General features: G+C 49.1%; 1 protein-coding gene across 2 annotated transcripts in view; it reads left to right on the top strand.

Moving 5' to 3' along the window:
• Positions 1 to 1,468: 1,468 nt before the first annotated feature.
• LOC126577507 (muscarinic acetylcholine receptor DM1) overlaps positions 1,469 to 12,977 on the top strand; it is a 54,393-nt gene continuing 42,884 nt past the window's right edge. For both annotated transcript variants that reach the window (XM_050239176.1, XM_050239175.1), the window contains exons 1-2: positions 1,469 to 1,511; positions 9,650 to 10,391. The gene's annotated coding sequence lies outside the window, so the exon portion shown is untranslated. The remainder of the gene's footprint in view (positions 1,512 to 9,649; positions 10,392 to 12,977) is intronic.

Here is a 12,977-nt window from a genome sequence, read left to right as displayed (position 1 = left end):
ACTTCCCATCATCCGGTAAATCCGGGATCGTGTTGGGCTTGCCATGGCACATAAATCTGTCTCTTCGAATTCGATCCCGTACCGTGGTGACAGGATAGATGAAGCAAATTCATGGCCAAGGTCCCTGGAACCGGCCCCTTGGGGTCTGGTGTCTGGTGGAGTGCTAGTGTGTCGTCATCGGGCGGATGACGCTGGCGGTGGCGTTTGCGCTCGTGATGGATTAAGTTCTACGTACCGGTTGGCAGCTTCCGTGTAGACAACAAACCTGATTATACGCCCGCGGGGTAGAGTACCATCAAAAACGCTTTCCGTAGGCCTTAGGCCTAGAATTCAACGAGTGCGGGGTCCCTCGATACTCAGCAGATGATGTGGCGACGATATCGAGGGATCTTGAGAGTTCCAGGCCTTAGTTCCATCTCTGGGAATTCAACTTTCTCTGTGTGCTAGATACGCTCGCTTGCGTAGTACTCTCTAGTCGTTGTTTTACGATGTTTTGCCCAACATACAGTTCCAGCTTAGTCCCAGCTCCGTTTGTGTAGGCCGTGACGTAGTTCTATGAACCGCTTTGGAACACCTGAACAACGGAGGCAAAAGTTTCACAAGACAAATTCGAAGCTTGGGCCATTGTTGTGCGTAAAATGTTACTCCAGTGTTTGCCATTCGTATCATCCTAGACCAATACCGAAGAGCGATCAGCGAGCTTGGTATAGTAACGCCGCCCCTTTCCACACCACACCTCATGTTCAGGTGTGTATATAGATGCTATCCGGTGTTACAAATGTTGTCTCCTTATCTTCTGCCACCCTCTCCCTTTGGGGTTCCACACTCCCTACCATTGATGGTTCGCCCAGCATCCTCCTGTTTACGTGAGGAAGCGCATGCGTGACGCGCCCCGATGACAGTTGCCAAACCGAGAGAGAGAGAGGAAGAGAGACACTAAAATGCGTGTTCCTCGGTGTGAGTCTGATTTGGCGTAAATGAGAGGCCAATACAGGACTTTGCACAACCACGAAAGAGTTGGCGAGCTTTTGCTCTTGCCTGAAGCATTACTGCGAGAAGATATGATCGATCCTTCGGTACAGTTGCTGCCGCTGCTGCTCCTGCTGGTGGTGGCACTCTCACAGCCACACAGGATCTTATCTCGCACCAGGATGCTGGATGCTGCATCGGGGATTACGTAGTAATGTACGGGTTCTACGCTCTCAGCCAGTCGCTCTCTCTCTCTCTGTCTGTGAAGAAGCACATCAAGGGACATTCCCATTGAGCTTTGAACCCAAATGCAGTGGCTACGTTTTTCGGGGGGGGCGGGATAGGGAGCGCACCAGCACGGGAATGTGAGACCAGGACCAGGCCGAGTCGCGAGAGCAAATCTGGCGAGAGTACAGCTTCTGGCCGAATGAATGACAGTAGGTCGAGCGCGTTTCTGTACCGGACGTTATTCAGTCCCGGACGAGACTTGCAACGGTGAGCTCCCGCTCCGTACGAGCTTTGGCCCCAGCAATCGGCCCTTGGTGCGTTCTCACACTGTGCTTATCATCTATCGTGCGGGTTGGGGGTGAGTGGCTCGAATATAGTCACTACCGTCCATTACATCGCCAGCTGGTGTGCAGTGTCCAGTGCTGTCGCTTTTACCTCCTCACAGAATCCTTTCGTGAACTGCGTGTCCTTTGACGAAGGTCTGATCGGAAGAGGACGCAGCTGCAGGACCACATCTTCCACCGAATGGACGGGGTGTTGAAAGTGAAGCGAGCGGATGTTGTGTCATCTCATGACTCGTCGCACAGGATATAGATTGGACCTTAACTGACCATCTCGCAGGATTGCAATCCGGTCAGCCTGTCTGTGTGTCTGTGGTTCGTTTGTGCCTTGACCGTGACGTGATGCATCGTGGTCTGTGTTTGTTAGTGGCGTGATACGCAATGAAGGATACTACGTCCAGCTGCGGTCGTTGGCTCTGCTCTGCTTGGTCCATTCCATCAAAGATCCGAAGACCGGTGGATGAGCACAATGGCACTGGCAGTCACTTTTAGGATTTTGTGTATGTGTTTGTGTGGGCTTTTGTGTGTTATTTTGCTCTACCTTGACCTCGATAATCGGTGAACCATCACGGGCCCGCGCCAACCAAATTCCATATCATCATCGACCTGACCTGACCCGATAGCGCCTCATTGCGTACAGCTATCTGGGGCCAAAACTCTTCCCTCGTCCCCTGTACTGTACCCAAAGTCACTCCCAGATGTTCATCGAGATGGATCACGTCCAAACTCTGAATCCCGAATCGCGGGGTTGGTCGGTCCGTCGGTATGCTCGTCCCAACCGCACAGATCCAGCAGATTGTGTGTTCTCTCACGCCCCTCGCTCATTGCTGGGGACCAGAGTCGGCACCAGAGAGGAAAGGTTCTGTAAGTGCCTCGTAATGTCGGTCCACAAAGCAAAGCACAGTGAAGAAGTGGCAGGAAAATTGGGGTCGAGGTGTTGTTGTTGTGGTTGTTGTTGTTGCTGTTGCTGGTGCGAGCTGCGGGAAAATTGGAAAGTAATTTGGTGGCGTTACTTGCCCTATCTACCCCCGGACAGTATTATCTCTCACGCTCATCGTGTGCGCTCACATCGTGGTCACGGGCCTCGCCTAGCTCGCTCCAGCGCTCTCCTTGCTGCTACTCGTCTCACTCGCTCCGATTTGTCTCGCTCTCTCTCGCGCGAGATGACAGTGCTGGTTGGAGTAGTAGCCCGATGGCCCGGTGGTGGTTGCCTAGGCTACACACTTCACTCCCGGCTGAACCAAAGCTCGCCCTCGTATGGCCTCATGTCCGTCTCGCTCGGGTGTTTGTGAGTAGGTGTGTGCGATGCGGTTAAGGACGCGTGGCACCCCGCGCGTCAAACGTTACGAAATTGATTACCCTAAACTCATAACAATCTGTAAGCTCATCCTCTGTCTCTTTTACCTCTGTGTGTGCGAGTGTGTGTCTTGGTAGACCGAGCACATACACGCGGGATTGTGCAAAAAAACGGGTTGCTAAGACCAGCTAAAGTCCGTTCCGGACCGCCGATTCTGATGGATGGATGGATGGTGCTCTCAAGTCTCTCGGGTACGACTTTTTAATGTTGCGGTGGCTTCAACTCTACGGGCTAGTGAAGTTGGTGTTGCCTGGCAAAAGTTTGCTACGAAAGTGTGCTCCGCAAGGATCCGACAGATGCAGCAGGTAATCGTCGAATAATTGCCCGATCACTGATGCTGATTGGAAAAGGTTATTGATTGTTCGTTTGGTTTACTGGCACCGGTGATGCGGTAACAGTAAAGCAATATCCGGCGACAGTGAGTTAGTTGGATTCTGGCGAGACGCTGATTTAGCTTTTACTAGCTTTTGAGCTGGCCAACAATTAGCCATGAATCTGGAATGTAGGAATATTATTCGTACGTGGTAGCTATTGCCCTATTGCTCTCTGGTTGTAAGCCAGCGAGTGGTATCCTTAATAGAGCAGGAACTAAGCCACAATTCTGGAGAAAAAAGGTCAGAGAAATTCCAGTGAAAATGCTGCAGATCCCCTTTTCTGGCATTGCAGCTCAGTTGTAAGAAAGAAAGAGGATTTCGCAGGAAATCACGCTTCGGCCGTAGGAGCGTCTCTGGAGCATCATTTCTAATGAATTCACGCCCAAGCTATGTTACACAAGTTAGTGCACTTCGCGGATCATTACTGCAAGAGAGAGAAAGAGAGAGACCCGCCCCGCCTGCCCCGTACAGTCCACGTGATGGTTCGATCACAGCCAACACAGGAACTGAACGATTAGGGCTGACGGAAGTGGCTGATGGATTCTTGGGAAGCTCGCCTTCCTTGCGAGATCGGCTATCTTTGCGTTCCGGGGACCTACAGAAACCTGATGACAACAGACGAGGAATCGTCTTTATCCGGCCAGCAGCTCGCCGCAAAAGAAAAACGGGATTTTTTTACTTTCTTCTCCACGAAACTCGACTCGGTTTGCGCTGCTGTTCATCGGGTGTCGGCACCTACAGATCTGAGGTCGAGTTCTGGTCTCTCTCTCTCTCTCTTTCTACAACTCATCCTTTTACTTCGCGACTGGTTAGAACTGCTAGAGTTAGATGGTTTCTTAAAAGGGACGCCCGAGCACGCCAGAAGGAAAAGTTTCCCTTTTTTTATTGCCCCCCGGCCATGGCCGCCTAGGACTCCACTGTCCCGTATCCCAGTCCCCAGGTTGCGTTACTTGATAGCCCAAAGCGTTAGCCACACGGTCACCTTTCTTTACAGTTCTCCCGGTCCGGAAGGAGCGCGTGAACGCAAGGATGCTACTCAAAGATAATGCCTCGAGTTCCTCCCTCCTTCTTTTTGCACCTTTGCACCACCACCAACCCCCCTCCAGAGCGACGAAAAAATGCCCCAAGGAAGAACCGGGGATGGTGGTCCACGGAACGGAAATTGTTATGTTGTTCACAGCACCGAAGCACCAAAATGGTGGAGCTCCCACCACCGCTTGAGGCAACTGTTTCCGCTCGAGACGGACGGTCGGACCACACCAACGTTCGCTCAAGTAGTTCCTCTTTTGAGGAGGAGGTGGACAAGGACGGTTTTTAATCTTTCCAGCGACACACGTGTGTGCATGTGCGTGTGGTTGTAAACTGTTCATCGTGCGAGATAAAAGATTACATTCAACGTTACCGACTGGCGGGGTGCATATGGTGTGGCCAGCAGCAGCATAGCCAGCATCGTCACCAGGGCCGGTTGTTGCCGCTCGTCTCAGCACCGAGTACCGGGTTTACGACCGCCGGAACAGTAACAACAAAGGCCACTTTGATTGAGGACATTCGCTGTTGCTTCTGCTGCTTTGGTTCACTGTACTGGGCATTTAATAGAGAGTCGCTTGCTGGTTAGATCGCGGCTAGCATTAAAGGAGGCGAGGAAAGGAATTTTAATTTATTTGAAAGCTTCCGATTCCGATGAGCTCCCTCGAGGGGCCTAGCCAGTGGAATCCGGAACGGAATGGTTCTGGGGATCGCGATCGATGCTTTGCGTTCAATTCGTTCGCTACAGTCTCCAAACTAGCTTCACTCGCTTCCTTGGGCCCTTCTCCATCTGTTGCATCTTGGCGCCTGCTGGCCACCGATGGATTCTTCGGAAGAGCGGGGGAAAAAATGGAAATTTACATTTTCCAGAATGGTCTCCGGCAGAAAAACAAACAAATAAACCAATGTTGCCAGCAGGCCAGATTGGAAAAGTTCACTTTTAATTAGACAACTCGCCTCTCGCTTAATTCCCCGGGCCCGGGTTCGTCCGCCTTTTTGGTCATTTGTTGAGCATCGCTCGCGAATCGAATCCCCCGTCCCCGTGGTGATGGCGGGGACAAGTTAATTTGTAAAATATCGATCGGGAAGAGGAACCAAAAAAAAACCACTCCCGCGATTGAAAAAAAAAGTGACGAATTGTGGACGAAAAGGGAAAAGCCAGAAACTGACAAGGAATCCATTCGGTCCATTCCGGATGGCGTGGTTCGCCAGATTGTAACAGATCGAATGGAAGGACGAACGGCGTGGGATAGTATTTGAGGCAAGGACCGTGTATGTGTGCGAGTTTGAAAAGCGAAAAGAAAGGAAAAACGCGCCGGCAATAGCAAAACTCCCATGAAGAAGTTTTCCTTATTTTCTTTCTGTTAATTCCACGCTACCACAGACGAAAGAAGAAATGAATAAGGAAGGCCTCAGCGCTCCTCCCCTCCCCGAGGGGGCCGCTAGGGGGTGGAGTTGAATGAAAGTAAGAAAGATTCCAAATGGAATTGATTTTGTTCCAATATTTCATCGATGAATCGTTCGGCGCTTCGGCTGCTGGTTCTTTTGCCTTTTCTATTCCGGTTCACCTACTCACGCACAGACACAGAGACACACCGAATGCCAGCAACATTCCATGGACCCTGCGGCGAAACGAGAAAATGGTTTTAAGCTTTACACACCGAGGGAATCCGGCGGGATGGTAAAATGTAAAATGTGGCGGAAATAAGAAAAAAAAAAGACAAAAAGCGACACAACAGGACACGGTGCGGACAGTACCCGTGCAGCAACAATGGTCTGCTCAAGCTGCGGTGGTGCCGGTGATGGCCACATGCAGCATACAAAGCAGAAGCTCCGTTTGTTCAAGACTTTGCATAACAAAGCCACGTTGGGGTATTAGTTCCATTCAGGGAATACCGAACAGGGTTGCTCCTCTTGGTCCCGTTGGGTCCTGGTCCACGGGTGTTGATCGATGTTTCGTCGATGATAGCATACCGAGCGATTCCTCCACGGGAGGGAATTCGAAGGAATTACAAAATGGAAACGGTGTTCCCGTCGATGCGGTTGGCGGACTTGGCGGTGGTTCGCGGTTGGCAAAGTGCCAAAGACGAGCGACTAGCACGGACATTGGTGCGCCACAGAGTCAGAGACAAAACTTGGTAGAGACAGAAGAGAGCGTGGTTTGCCAACAGGAAGTGGTGTAGACCGGTGAAGGTGCCTTTGTGGTGCACGGTATCCGGTAGTCGAGATATGTCACCGGCCATCCAGCATTGCTTGGTGTAACCTCACCTTCCTGGGCATGAGCCATGCTTTTCTTCATGTTTCGATGTTCCGATGATGGTGATGGTCCCGAATAGCGAGGCAGAATTCTGTATTCAGTTGTTGCAATAATGTTGGAGGGTATTTTTACAAAAAAATATTTGAAACAGTTCTTCTATTATCCATTAACAACTAGCAATTGTCGCTTGTCCACAGAACTAGCGTATGAAAATGATTTAGATGTTCTAGAAACCTATCACACATTTACTTGAGACTCCTGCTGCTGTTGTGCACACAGAACTGGTGTGCCCGGAGGTGTTTTTCCAACTCTTGCCACCGCGAACACGTAAGCGCTAAGAAGAAGCTACGAAGAAGAAGCCTGCAGTCGCTCGAGGGAAGCCGAAAGCATCATGTAAATGATGCCAGACAACCGGCTGCTCCTGCCAGCTCCTGGCAAAATCTCAACTTCAGCCGACACAGCGGTCTCTGCTTTGATGTCTGCGATGGGAGACCATTTTCTCCGGCATTTGGCCAGACTATAGTTTGACTAATAGACCCCGGGGCCGGACAAATCCATGTACCGGTATCGGTGGTATGTTTAGTGTTCGTTTCATCCGCACACCGAGTCGTCCGACGAGGAGGCACCCGGTGCTGGCCGCGGCGCTGTGACTCGACGTGGTTCATTTCAATAATTCGATAAATCATCAGCTCCCCCCCTCCCCCCCCCCCCCCCCCCCAAAGGCCATCCTGCTGACGGTTGGCTAGCTGACCGCTGGGATCCGGTTTGAGCCGGAAGCGGTGCGGTCTGCTAACGGAGCTAGTCACGGATACCGGCGTTACGGAGTTGCTGGTGCTGGATAGTGTTCTCGTTCTCGGCCCTGTGTATGTGTGCGTCTGCATTTTTCATGAGTAGCAGTGCATAGTTTAAATATTCATTCTCTACTTGTTGTTCTGTTGGCCTAATGACGGTAGCCAAATGGATCCTCCTGGGCGTTCGCATCCAGCAGCAGATGAGCGAAAACGATGTGTACCGGTCGCTGATGCTCATGGTGATGATGATGCTGATGATGATGATTAGAGCTGCCAATGGGGAAAGGGATGCGTTGGGCCGTGCGTTGGGCCGTGGCCGTTGACGAGCCGCTTGGTTTACTGCGGTCAATCTAATGAAATGCGGCCCTTGGCTGGTTAGTTGGGTTCCGCCGGACGATACGCTTGTCTGTTGTGTGGTGGTAGTGTGCTAGGTAGTTCGACTCATTGTGTCGCTTGTGGAGCGCATTGTAACGCATAATCTTTGAACATTTGGTTAGCTAATAGTATGCTAGCCGGAACAGTGATGGCCATGTCAGTAGCTTCTATCGTGCGGACCAAATCAGATCTATTAACCAGACTGCGGATACCACTGGCTACGGAATGTTACTTAGTGATCAGTATAATAGAATTCATAAGGAATTATCCTTTCAAATGGTGAATTGTCAGTTTAACAATCAAATTTAAAATGGTTTCATTGCAACATTAATGAAATAACATTCAACAATCCAAGATCATCCTTCAGTGGCAACGACGCATCTCTCAAACTAACGCTGCATTTCAGTTCGGTACATTTTGTATCTTTTGTTGAGCATATTTTTTATGCGAAAACCATGGGCCAGAACGCTCATTTGGGTCAAGGTGCTTTGCCAAAGGAAAAAAAGACGAATTACTATACTACAAAATGATCTGTAGGTCGCTTTGCGAGTTTGTATTCGTACTACAAACGCTCGCTTTCAAATGTTTCGGTTTTTGGGCGAGCATACAATCACGACCTTGCACGGCAGCGTTCAAAAAGCGTTCAGATACTTTGCGTTGTCCGTCGTGCTGTGGACGTACGGTCAATAATATGTCTTTACTGTTTTCTACCCAACCTAGTTTGGAGAAATTTCTAAGAAATTTTCTCATTTTCAGCATCACCATAACGGCAAATTAATTGATTTACAAAAAAGAAACCTTAAATGCTGCCTTGCAGGAAACTTTGAGCTTCCGAGCATGTTTGCTGTACGCAATGTATGCCAGTGTCTGTACCTCGGACCCCTCCGATGGCCACTCTAATCAATGACTACATGTAAAGGTTTCCGAGAACCCGGTTACCCCCTTCACACTCGCACTCGATTGAGCCATATTTTGCTACATAAGTTGGACATTTGTTTAACCAGTCCGGTTTGCCGTTGGGTTGCCAGCTAGGCGCCTAAATAAATAGAAAGAACTGGGGCTCATCTGGGGCTCTCGTCTTGGCTACAAGACGGTCAGGTTCAGGGCTGTGCTTCGGGGCCGGCCATCGTGAAAGCCATCGCGCCCAGCAAGGACTTCTTCAACAGTGAAACACACAAACAAACACACAAACACATTGAATGCGTGAGATCTCCGGATGCCGTTGAAGGCGGGGGAAAACATTTTCCATCAATCCTCTTCAGATGTATCCCTCAAAAGGAAACGAAATGGTTGTTTTCACTTCCACTTCGCTCGCAGCGGCCACCGTTGCAGACACACAGGCACACTAGGTCCACCGAAAAGGGGCTGCGCGGTCCCCGTTTTGGGAATTCGATCTCGATAGCTCGCACTACCGCTCGGCCTTCAAAACTTCTCACCATTGACCTTCGGTTTGACCTACGATAAGCAAAGGTTCACAGAGTGTCTCCCGCAGTTGCTCTGGAACCGGTTCCATGGGGGGCGAATGCCGGCATAACTCCATCTCCATCGAATCTGATGTTCCGGTTTCGCAGAAAGCAAACATTTTGTAAACGCAAACACCTCCCCCGGCGTCGGCGATACCTTTATTAATATTTTTCCCCAACATTTCCATGGCCTACTGTAAGGATGCTTCTTCTAAATGCCTCTCAACCGGCACCAACACCAGGAAATGTCAGAAAATCATTTATAGGCCCCCTTTTTGCGAAAAGTAATGTGTGCGGAAAAACGAGAAATTGAAATGAAAAATCAAACTAACCATGGCTTAGCCACCGAACTGAACGGAATTAGCCGCCGGAAAACTCATTCACCCTTCAGGCTGGTTTAGAAAATGAAATGGAAGCTTCTCCGTTTTCCCTCCCACTAAAGGAAAACATTTGTTTTTACTTTTCCAGCAAATGAGAATCAAATTTCGGTGGCCCAAAAAAAGGGTACGCAATGTGTGTGCGTGCGAGTGTGTGCTAGCGTAAGCAGCGATGTTCGCGGTGGAGTCGCACGGAGATAAGCGTTTGATCAGGTAAATAAGGGAAGCTACTGAACGGAATTGCCGCCGTGTATAACCGTGTATGCTGTTTCCTGCAAACACTGCTGTGTGATAACGAATCGAAAAAGTGCGTGAGCGCGTGTGTGCGCGTGTGCGTGCCAGACAGTGATAGTAGTGAAGAAGAAGAAGGAGGAGAAGTACAGCGAGGGAGGCAACTATGCTGCTACCACAGGAACGCGCACCACACAGAGACGTGTAATCGCGCTGGCAAACATCGCGAAGAGTGGAAAACAATTTTCGCGAATCCAACGTGTGTGCGTGATACGAGTGAGTGTTTGAAGAAGGAGGAAAGGGGAGTACCGTCACCTTTCAGCTCCGTCGACAATGCTAACATACGGATGGGCATGCTCGCGAGGCTGATACTCGCGAGACCAGATCGACTGCGAGCGATCCTTGCTAGTGGTTGTGCCGTGCAGTGTTGAACGTGCGGCGGTGGCGGCGGCGGCCAGGTTCGGCCACCAGAGGGAGGACAGCAGACAGAACCTCTGATGCTTTTCTCGGCGTCTCGCATTGGTTCAGCAGCATGATGGATAGAATGCTTTCGCAATGGAATCGCACAGAAGAGCCCACGAAGCCGCTGTTTATTTGATAAGGTAAGTCTCCGGCCCCCGGGAACTGGTGGTCGGTAGCAGAGTGATGCACGATTAGTTTAGTGCCAGTACAGTCGGGTTCCGGTCACTGACTACATTGTCCCAAACTACTATCCACCAATCGGGCGGAGGTTGCAGATCTGATGAGCTTACTTGATGCAGCTTATCATGGCCACCGAATGCCTTTCGGTTTCGATCTATTATCGTAGTTCCGCTTCCGCTCTACCCACAGACATAGACACACAGACCACAGAATCGTCGGTCCCTGGATGATGGACAGGCTCATTATCATAGAAATTAAATAACGAAGAAATGGAAATTAATGGAAAAATATTGCTTTTCGCATGCCCGCGATGCGATGTGATGCTCCACCACAGGACAAGGTCTTTTGCAGCGGATGCAGGGATCGAAAGATGGTAGATAAAAAGAAAAAGATCGAACTCATGAAAGATTAATTGAGCAAACGGTGCCGTCGCTAATGCTGACGAAGACCATGAAGTTGCCGTCGACCACATGGTGATGGTACAGCGCTGCTGGGACATCTCGTTAGATATTTACTTCACTCTGGTTAGGGTGCTGCCATGAAGCTTCCTAATGCTTCCTAATGGATAACGTCCCAGTCGATTCAGTCCTATCGAATAGTCGATAAAAAGCGAACAGTTTTTAATAATCGGCACTATTAGAAACGATAAGAGCCTCTTTATTACCGACTTCTAGTAGACTTGGACCACTAGGTGCTAACACAGTGTATTTAATGTTCATAAAGACGTTCGCAAATGGAAGAAGCAATTACTAGCGAACGGAAAGTGGCGAAAAGCTTGCTGGCATGCTAATGAGCTGCTTCAAAGTCACGTGCGCCTTTCATCACTCACGTTAACCGCAGAAACACACCTTCGGAATGTAGGGCGGTAAAGAGAAAAGCGAAAATAAGTTGAGCACGTTGTTGCCGGGCTTTCAGTGGAAAGTTGAAGCCGGTTTCCGAATTACTTCTTGTGGTTAAGCAGTGGTATAGTTCTCCCGGGAAGTGAAATGTTGCGACGCTTTGAACAGGTGAACACGCGAGTTTCCCACGCTGTTGTCGAACTGATCGCCCACCTGCTGGCAGTAACCTGGTAAATGCGTGGTGCTGTGCTGATTGATTAGTTTCAGTTGTTTGAAGTAGTATGAGAGAAATTTTGATGACTAAATCAACGAATTTACGAAGAAAAATCAAAGAAATTATTGACTTAGTTACTAGAACTTGAAGAGTTTTCTATTTTATATCACTAATAGAAGTTCTCTTTCTTCACCTGAACAAATATAAGAGTTCGCTGTAAAAGTAGTGAGGGTTTGTATGCTCGCGGAAGCAGTTCCGGAAACTGTAATGGAACATTCTTCATGGCGGTTCACGGAACCATTCATAATTAATAAGTCAAGCGAAAGGCACTTTTTGCTAGCTTGGAGAAGGTTGTTCACGCCTGACTGCAAAGAAACAACTTCGCGAAATAATTCACTTCTTGGGAAAGCTAGCATCGTTATTAAGATATTTTTTATGTTATCGAGTTTGACTTTTAGGCATACTAAACAATTAAATGGAAAAACAGCTTTTATTTGAAGCAAAAGAAAAAAGAGTGAAAATCAACAAATTTAATAAAAAGGTTTGTGGTGTACAAACAAAATATAAGTTGGTATTACTTCCGCATTCATCAAAACATACCTGTAATAAAGTCAAATTACTCACTCTGAGTATGAATAGAAAAGGTAATGAAGCTTCCATAACATAATAAATGGTATGCTCACACAGTCAAAGTACAAAAACTAGCGCAGTGTTTCAGCTGGGATGCTCCGTAGAACTGCATTTTGCCGTCGTAGTTTTGTTTGCAAACAGTATCGTATGACAACCAACAATCCCCCTATATCAAACTACAAAAGAATGGCATCGAACCATCGAACACCGAGCGAACGAGCGAAGAGGTGAACACCGAGAGACACCGGGATTTCGTTTTTTTAAATTTGCAACCCATTTCCCCGCTCCCACGGCGGTGTTCTCTGTTCGTGGGTGGCGATACGATCGTGGGAAGCGGAAGAATGCTGCTAAAAAATGTGTAAGCTGAATTTCTACTGCGTCGAGCGAGTGGCATGGCGTGTCCTGGCGTGGCTTTGTGCTTGCTACCGACCGACCATCACAACGACACCGCGTGCTACCGGGCTGAATGTGCGACCAATTTTTATATCTGCCACAGAGGAGAAGCGAGGAGTTTGTCGGCCACCAGTCGTCGTTGTCGTCATCGTCGTCGACGTTCTCGTTGTCCTCGTTGTCCTCGTTGTGTTATCCCGTTTCCATTTCCACCCACGGTCCATGGTGCGCTGTGTTTTGTTGTATTTTTTTTGTTGTGTTTTTATTTAGCTCGTTGCTCCACCTTACTTTCGTTCTCTGTCTCTCGGTTTGAAACAATGTAATCGTTGCAAATTGTTGTCATACTTTCTCAACATCCAGCATTTTTTGAATCATCAAACGGTTGCCTGGCCGCCTTCGGAACCGGAGCCGGAGCCGGAGCGTTCGCCGTTGGGAATGCTTTATGCTGGCTCGCTGTTTCTGCTGCTCGCCCT

The sequence above is a fragment of the Anopheles aquasalis genome, chromosome 3 (genome assembly GCF_943734665.1).
Source record: "Anopheles aquasalis chromosome 3, idAnoAquaMG_Q_19, whole genome shotgun sequence".
Lineage (NCBI taxonomy): Eukaryota > Metazoa > Arthropoda > Insecta > Diptera > Culicidae > Anopheles > Anopheles aquasalis.
This window is presented reverse-complemented; position numbering and strand designations above follow the sequence as displayed.